Here is an 8,807-nt window from a genome sequence, read left to right as displayed (position 1 = left end):
CCTTCATGCTTTTAGCTTCCTTCCTTTTTAAAAAGGTGGGGTCTTGCTTTGTAGTTCAGGCTGGCTTTGAACTCACTTTGTAGCCCAGGCTGACCTCAGACTTGTGATCTTCATGCATCAGCAAGCCTGGTGCTGGGATTGTAGATGTATACCACCATGCCTGACCCAGTTTTTTGTCTCCTGTGTGGTCTCTCCCTCTCACACATGCTTCTGTCATTGTGATGCCATCCGCAGAAGGTCCTTACCAGAGCCTAGCCAATGCCCTTGAATTTCCAGTAAGCTAAATGCACTACTCTCTTTAAAAGAACCCAGCCTGTGGTTCTTTGTTATAATGAAAAATTGAGAAATAAGAAGCTATCACTATTATCAAGATAATGAACATATTTGCTTTCCCTAAATTTCTTTGAGTTCCTTTGTAATTTCCCTTGTTTACTAGCATCTATTACTTGGTTCCCTGGCACTGTAAATTGGTTTTCATTTTTGAGAGTTTTATGGAGATGGACTCATATAATATAGACTCTTGGTTGGGTTTTGTTTTCATTACACAAAGTTATTTTGAGGTTCAGGTAGTGTGTATGTCCGTAGTCCATTTTAATTCTGGTTGATACTCCGCTGTGTAAACAATAATTTATTTATGTACTTGTTGATTGCATTTGGGTTGATTCCACTTGCTACAGATCAAGCTATGTGGAGATACACTTTCATTTTTCTGGGGTAAATACTTAAGAGGGAATTCTTGGGCTGTGCAGTAGATGTATTTGTAAATTTTTAATCTGCCTAACTCATTCTACGTGAGTGTATCATGTTATATTGCTATTGGCAGTGTGTGCAAGTTCCCATTGTTCCACATGCTTAGAGACTTAGTAAGGTTAGTCTTTGCCATCCAGGAGGTGTGTGATGATATTTCTTTGTGGTTTTAATTTTTATTTCTTGGTAACTAAAGATAGAATCTTTTCATGAGCTTCTATCTGTTGTCTGTCTTTCTTTCGCTTTCAGATCTCAAAATGTCTTTATTTTTTAGAAAATGAATTCCAGAAAGGTTAAAAAAGCAGTACCAGAGGGCATAGGTGCAGAAATAGATGTAGTCAGTCATTCAAAGTGTTCAAAGTAAGAACATGGCAATATAAATACCCTAAAGGCATGACTTAGGTGTTCCAAACAAAATGTGTAAGTCATTCCTCACTAACTTGAGAATTTCCTAGACAGGGAGGAAGCAGTTAACATTTAAGGCCTGAAAGCATTTTCCTAGGTTAATTACATTAGGTGGATTGTTTGCCTTTGATCAAAATCAAATTCTTTTAAACATGTATAAAGTATTACACAGGTCCACTGTTAGACAATATGTTGTAAGTTGATTCTAGTATAATGTATTCCAACAAAGCTTAGAAAATAAAGATGTTGCTGGGGATATAGCTCAGTGGTATAAGTGACTGCCTGGAAAGCATAAGGTTCTGAGTTTAAGCCTCAGTACCACACACACAAAAAAAAGTTAAAAAAGAAAAAGATGTTGAGGTGGCTTTGGACTAAGTTTAATAGTCCTCTCCTCTGCTGACAACTTCTTGATAAGTCAGATTAGCGGCAGAAGGCAAGTGTGCTCAAGTTTTCATTCATGACATTTAACAAGTGTTTTGTTCTTGGAAGCCTTATTGGTACATGTCCAACATCAAAATTTTTCATGTAGTGTGAACACTCCATGTTGTCATGAACACCTTTTCCTGTACTGCTAAAGGTTTCAATAGTATATACTTCCCCTTCCTCCATCTGCGTCACCTGCCCGCCCTTCATGATGAGCATGGTCTTCTCCGTGTGTATTGTGTGGCCCAATTGAGTGTCCCTTCAGATTATGGATTGGCTTCACTTGGTATGTCTTCCCGTCAGTTTCTACTTCATAGGATTCCATTACTTCCTAGATGGCCTCACCCACATCACACAGATGGACATCAGTGTCAACACACTTTATTCTAGTATCAGTGGCATCTTTTATAGCTTTTAATAGTATATCATATTTGGGATTAAAAACACAATCAATTATCCTAACACTTATATGTGTTCCAAAGTCAATCTTACAGATGTCATCGTACTGTAACACTGTGGTGTCACCTGTGTTGGGTATGTAGTGAGTGGCACAGTTATTGAGAGAACACACAGTTGGAAAGGCTGCCTGCATTCAAGCCATTCTCTTTTTATGAGCCTTTGAGAACAGTCTTCCAACTTACAGATATCTATCATTGTCATTCCAGGTTTGATCTAGCTCATAATGTATTTTCTAACTTGCTGATGTGCTTCCACAGCTTCTTGAAAATCATTCCAGATAGATCTCTTCGCTAGCCTGATCTAATGCTTTCTTTTCACTTGTGGTTCTCCAAGTACCTATGTGGATTGGTACTTGCATGCGTGCCCCTTGGGGAACATGCCACTAGGGTACAGGTCACAGATAAGCACCGAGGGAGGGTCCGTCTATAAACTTTTGGTCCTTTCTCCTTTTTCTTCTTCTTTCCAGTTGCACCATGTTCATCACCGTCTCCATCCTCCTCCTCCTCATCTCTCTCTCTCTCTCCTCCAGTGCTTGTTTTTCCAACTGTTTTGCTACCTCATCCATGGAGGGTCCTGACTCTTTCCCAGGTTTTTGCTGCCCTGCAACAGCCCCTTTACTTTTCTTCTGCTTCTTTTTCTTGGCTGCTTCCTCTGCTGTAGAAGCAGCTCCCTCTTGCCTATTGTCTGGGTCCAGGACGCTGTTCAGGTGGCTCCCAGAGGCCTCTGCCTCCACGCCTGCCATGATGCTGGAGTGAGCGTGACAGAGCCTGTAGAATTTCTTCAATAAGTCCATGTAAATCTTTTGCCCAGTTTTTATTGGATTATTTGTCACCTTACTGTTGTTTGCTTGTTTTTTAGACAGGGCCTTATTTATGTAATACAGGCTGGCCTTGAACTCACAGTAATCCTCTCACCTGTCTCTCAAGTGCTGGGATTATGTGTGTGTGCCTCCATGCCAGCCCTTGTTTTACTATTAATTTGTATATTCTTTGTTCTTTTTTTTTTTTTTTTTAAGACAGTGTTTTCCTGTATAGTTCAGGCTTGCTTGAATTCACTTTATAGGCCAGGCTGGCCTTAAACTTGAAATGGTCCTCCTGCCTCAACCTTTTAAGTGCTGGGATCATAGGTGTGCACCCTGAAAGCCCAACATCTTTGTGTATTGTAGATGGGAGTTCTTTGTTAAAGTGTTTTTCAGATATGTTCCCCAAATCTATAGCATGTCTGTCAGATTTCTTTTCTGAAGAGACAGGATCTTGCTCTGTACTCCAGGCTAGCTTTAAATTCACTGTGTAGTCCAGGCTGGCCTCCAATTGTGATGTTACTGACTCATGTGGATTGGTGAGATTATAGGCATTGTCTCCTTGCCTTTGTGGTGTTGGTGATTCCATCCAGGGTCTTCACATTAGTGGTCCTTTTTTCTGTTTTGCACTTTAAAAATTTTATTGATACATTTTTTTCTTTTTTTTTTAAATTAGATTTTATAGGTACATTTTAGATATATATGATGATAACCTTCGTCATAGGGAATTAGTACTTGTACATGATATGTTGTCTTCTCCCCTCCCCCATTCCTCTTCCCTACCTTTAGTTCCTTTTTCCTTTCTTTTTATTTTTAAGACAAGGTCTTTGGAAGGCCTTAACTTTCCCAGACTGGGCATAATCGATCACAAGATCCTGACAGCATCCTTAAGTGCTTGATTACAGACATATCCCACGAACCCTGACTTAATTTCTTATTAGTGTCTCTTGTAGAGCAAAAGTTTTGATGAAATTCAGCTTGTTTTTTTCATGCTGTTTGAGTTGTTAGTATTTTCCCTGTTTTCATGCAGCAGTTATTTAGTTCTAGGTCTTAGATTTATCTGTGATCCATTTGTAATATGGTATGATGTAAAGTTTTCTCTTTCTCTCATATGATTAAACTAGTTCACGATTTGTTGAAAAGATCCTTGCTCAATTGAAGTGCTTGTTATGTTTATTGAAAATTAACTGAATACATATGTATAAATCTTTCTCTGGATTTTTTGATTTATGTGTATATTTTGCTAATTGCGCACTGTCTTGATTTCTGTAGCCTTATAACAGTTCTTGATGTCAAGTATCTTTCCAACTTCCAACTGTTACTCTTAAATTTAAAAAGTTCCTTTGTAACCCCAGGTTTCTTGCTTTTCTACACAGTGTGTTTTCAATCACCTTGTAAATTTCTTTGGGATGTTGAATTGGATTACAATGAGTTTATATATGAATTATAGGAGAATTGACATCTTACCAGTATTGGGTTTTTGGATCTATGATCACAATTAATGTTTTCAGTAAAGGTCTTTAAAAATATTACCAGTGTTGTAAGGTTTTCAGTATAGAGGTCTTGCATGTCATTTGCTTTTTTATTATGTTTTTATTATATTTGATACTGGTGCTACATTTGGCATTTTATTTATTTATTGTGCCTTTGCTTTATGTGTATTCAACAAAGGTAAAACTGCATCACTGACAGTGACTTTTAGGAACGCAGAACTTTACAAATAGGCAGTATGAACCTGAAAGAGAACTCAACTTGAAAGAATAGAAGAAAAAGAAAACAAAGGCCTTGTGGCCTCATTTATTCTACTTCTTGATTGTGGTATATCATAGATTGATGCAAAATATATGTGCTCAACGCTGGAGTATATGCTCTGAATGCCCAGGCTGAAGGCTGGCTTGTAAAATTATGAGAAAAAGATGAAGTCTCTACAGAGGAAACTTGATATAAACATCTTACTACTACCATAATTTATATTTATCTGTAATATGGTTGTATGACTTCTGACACACACAGTAGGCTCTGGTTTAGGATTGAAAATGCTGTTAACAAGGCCTCCCCTGGTCAGGTCTGGGCACATTGTGTTAATGGAGTACAAGTTAAGTTGTCGCCTACCTGAAGGAAACTAGGAATGTTGGCCATCTCAGAACAAAACAAAAACAACAAAAAACAAAAACAAAATGCTGGTATGCATTCAAACCTTGCATAGATAGCCTGTAAGCAGTTTGTACAAAAATAGTTCTGTTTCACATGGGATGTAACAAAACCAGTGTTTTGGGGCCGGGGAGATGGCTCAGTGGAATAAGCGCTTCCCTGGCAAGCGCAAGGGCCTGAGTTCATTCCCTGGTTCCGAGAAAACAAAACAAAACAAAACAAAAAAACGAAAAAAACCAAACCAGTGTTTGGTTTGGTATTCAAATTATTATTTTTTTCTTTTTTCTTTTTTCTTTTTCCCCCGGAACTGGGGATTGAACTCAGGCCCTTGTGCTTGCCAAGGAAGTACTTGTTCTATTGAGCCATCTCTCCGGCCCCCTCAAAAATTTTATTTCTTTTTTGGTATTTTAAAATTTAAATTTGTTTTCTTAAGTTTAGTATACAGAAATAACACCTGATTTTTGTTTGCTATACATGAAATGACTTACTAGCCCTTTTGTAGATTTCCTATGATTTTCTACACAAATGATCCTGTTATCTGTAAAAAATGTTTATATTTAATTCTGTGTATGCACCCTCCTCCCCCTTTTTTTTTTTTTTTTTTTTTTGATGTTTTGTACTGGCCAGCACCTCTGTGTGAAAAGAGGTAGGCATCACTGACTTCTTCTTCCAGATCTTTACCATATATGATGTTAATTCTTGGTTTTTTAGTAAATGACCCTTTTTTAGGTTGAGACAATTTCCATTTAATTGTTTCTTAGTTATTATTTGATTATTTTTAATCACTAATGGATATTTTTCACATGCTTTTTATGAATTAAGTTGATGACATAGATATCTAAAAAGATGTGTTAATGTGATGAATTATATGGCTTAGTTTTTGAAAAGGCTTTGCTATTTAAGCAGTTTTAGGTTCACAACTAAAGTTTTGTTCACCATGTTGGTTCTGAAAGGAAGAGAATATTAACCTGTTGGGTGAAGACAAAAATTCTTTTGGTCTCTTAGGCCTTTTACTAAATGTGTTTCTTCTAATTTTATAGGCTATCTTGGTATTTTATATCATCTCATCTAAATTGTCTTAGCATGTGCAAATAGATTGGAAGGAATTAAAATTTAGTGTAAGTCCTTAAAGTCTATGTAGTGTAGTAGATTTTTGGCCTAGAAGGATTTGGTCAGGGTTTGTTGAATCTGTGAGTTTTTTTTTTTTTTTTGAGACAGGGTCTCACTATGTTATTTTAGGCTAGCCTTGAACTCACCGTGTATGTAGCCCACGCTGGTCCCTTTGTGGCTATCTTCCTGCTTCAACCTTCCAAATGTGGGGATTAAAGGTGCACACTGCCACATCCAGCTTATTTTTTTATTGACATAAAAAATTAGTGGTTCACTATAAACCTTCATTCTATGGTTTTAATACTTGTGGAATGCTGTTCCTTGAAATCATGTAGTATGTGGCCTATCAGACTGGCTTTTTTTACTTTGACACAAGGTCTTGTTGAGTTGCCTGCACTGGCCTTAAACTTGGGAACCTCCTGGCTCAATCTCCTGAGTAGCTGGGAATACAGATGTGTGCCACTGTGCCTGGGTAGCTTTTACTTTTCTAAACTGACAAAAATTATACATATTTTTAGTGCACCATGTGATTTCGATGTGTGTGTAGTCATTGTGTAATGGTAAAAAAGGTAAGCATATCTACTCTATTATTTATGATAAAAACATCTGAAATTATTTTTTCTGGCATTTTGAAATATACAGTACATGACACCTTACTGTGAGTAGAACACCAAAACTCATTTCACTAATGTAACTGTAACTGACTACCCACTGACCAACTTACCTTCATTGCTCCCTCTACCTTATCTTACTGAGCCTCTGGTAACTCATTTTACTCCGTTTTTTTAAGTCTGTTTTATAAAATTTTCTTTTTCTACCTTCTGTGTCTGTCTGTCTGTTTCTTTTTTTCCGAGATAATGTCTTGCCATGTAGATGAGGCTAGTCTTGAACTCATTTTGTAGCCCAATCTGACCTTGAACTATTTGTTTGTGATCTTCTGGCTTCAGCCTTCTAAATGCTGGGATTATAGGTGTGTGCCATCACATCAACTTATAAATGGTATTTATGATAGTATATTATAATTGTCCCATTTTGTTATTAATCTTTCACTGAGCCTAGTTTATAAATTAAAATTCACGTGTGTATAGGAAAGCACAGCGTGTATAGGCTCTGCTGTCCATGGCTTCAGGGATTCCCTTGGGATCCTAGAATGTCTCCATGACAAGGGACTGCTGTGTCCTGAGGGAGTGTTCCTAACCTGCCTCTGGCCACTGCCCCCAGCCAGTTTTTAGCTCCAAGTAACAGTTAATGTGTGTGTGAAAGTCATCTGACAGCTTCTTTTCTTTCTGTTGTTTATGTGAGGAAGTATTGGGGCCACAATCCAGGGCCTCATGCCTGTGGGGCAGGTGTTCTGCCTTGGAGCTGTTGGCTAGCCCTCTTTTACCTTATGATGCTCTATTTATATTGCTCGACAAAGACCAGGTAACAGGCCTTCATTTTTCTTTGTGTGTGTGTGTGTGTGTGTGTGTGTGTGTACTCATTTTAATGAGAAAATAAAATAGCAATGAAACAGTTTCAAAACAGGTTAGTAGGACAGTTACAGTAATTAATACATTGCATATTGTTGTCTTTGTAGTGAGGCCTTCATTTTTCTGCACACATTGATCCTAAAGAGCCTGCTGTTGATAAATGTCCTGGATGGGTTCATAAAAGGATACCTACAGGGGATCCAGGACCTTCTAGGTCTTCCCTGTGCTTGGTTCTGAGGATCTGGGACTCTGGGGCTGATTTAGGCCTTAATTTGGCACCTGCTCTGCCTTGTGCTTTGTCTGTCCCTGCATCCTGCCCTAGAGCACCAGGAAAGAAACCACCTGAGCTGGTCTGAGGTTGCCTACAGAGCATGGTGCTTGGGAAGTGCCATCCATGTCCTTGCCTGGGCTTAGAGCGGACCAACTGTGTGTCCCACAGCAGGGGAGGTAGCCTGTGCCAGCTTGGCTAAGGACTAGCAGATGGGGCCTTAGGTGAGTCTCCTGGATGGTTGGTAACCTTTGGGGGCGTCTGTCCAGCTTCTCCCACAGGCTGAGAGAAGAAGGTACAGTCTGAATTGTGCCCCTGAACTTGGACCTGTCACCTGTGAGGAGAGCCTGGTGTCAGTGTAGGCCACGGACCCTGCTGGATTAGTTATGTTATTTTATTTATTTATTTTGGCGGAACCGGGGATTGAACTCAGGCCCTTGCGCTTTCCAGGGAAGCACTTAATCCACTGAGCCATCTCCCAGGCCCTGGATTAGTTATTTTAAGTGAGTACCTTAAAAAACTTTGTGAAGGATTTAATGCCAAGAATCAGGGCTTAAGCTATGGTGTTTTAAAGTTGTATAATATTTAAACACTTGAGATATGCTAATATTTTGTTATTTACAGTATTAGGATTACTGAATAACTTTTAAATATGTGTTGCTCTTAAATTGTGGACCTGTTAAGTGTGGATTCATCTGCTGTATTCATCTTAACATTTTGTTTGTGTGACTACTCCTACTAGTAATATGTAGTTGATTAAGATATGTCTTGGGGAGGCAGGTAACATTTGCTGAGCAGTATAAATTGTGGTAGGTTTCTTAATAATTTACATGGGGAAGGCATTTTTTTTTTTTATGGCTGATGAAAAGAGGCTTTTAGATTATAAAATAGCATGATAGAATGTTCTAAATCTGACTTGGAGCAGAGAAGTAAAAGATGTAAGCAGGTGTGTGTGTGTGTATATATATGTGTGTGT

The 8,807-nt window shown here is 38.3% G+C and overlaps 1 pseudogene; it reads right to left on the bottom strand.

Moving 5' to 3' along the window:
• Positions 1–1,572: 1,572 nt before the first annotated feature.
• On the bottom strand, positions 1,573–2,776 carry LOC101592235 (annotated as a pseudogene).
• Positions 2,777–8,807: the final 6,031 nt, after the last annotated feature.

Source organism: Octodon degus, unplaced genomic scaffold (assembly GCF_000260255.1).
Source record: "Octodon degus isolate 3935 unplaced genomic scaffold, OctDeg1.0 scaffold00141, whole genome shotgun sequence".
Classification (NCBI taxonomy): domain Eukaryota; kingdom Metazoa; phylum Chordata; class Mammalia; order Rodentia; family Octodontidae; genus Octodon; species Octodon degus.
The sequence above is the reverse complement of the archived record's forward strand: the minus strand, read 5'-3'. Positions and strand labels throughout refer to the sequence as shown.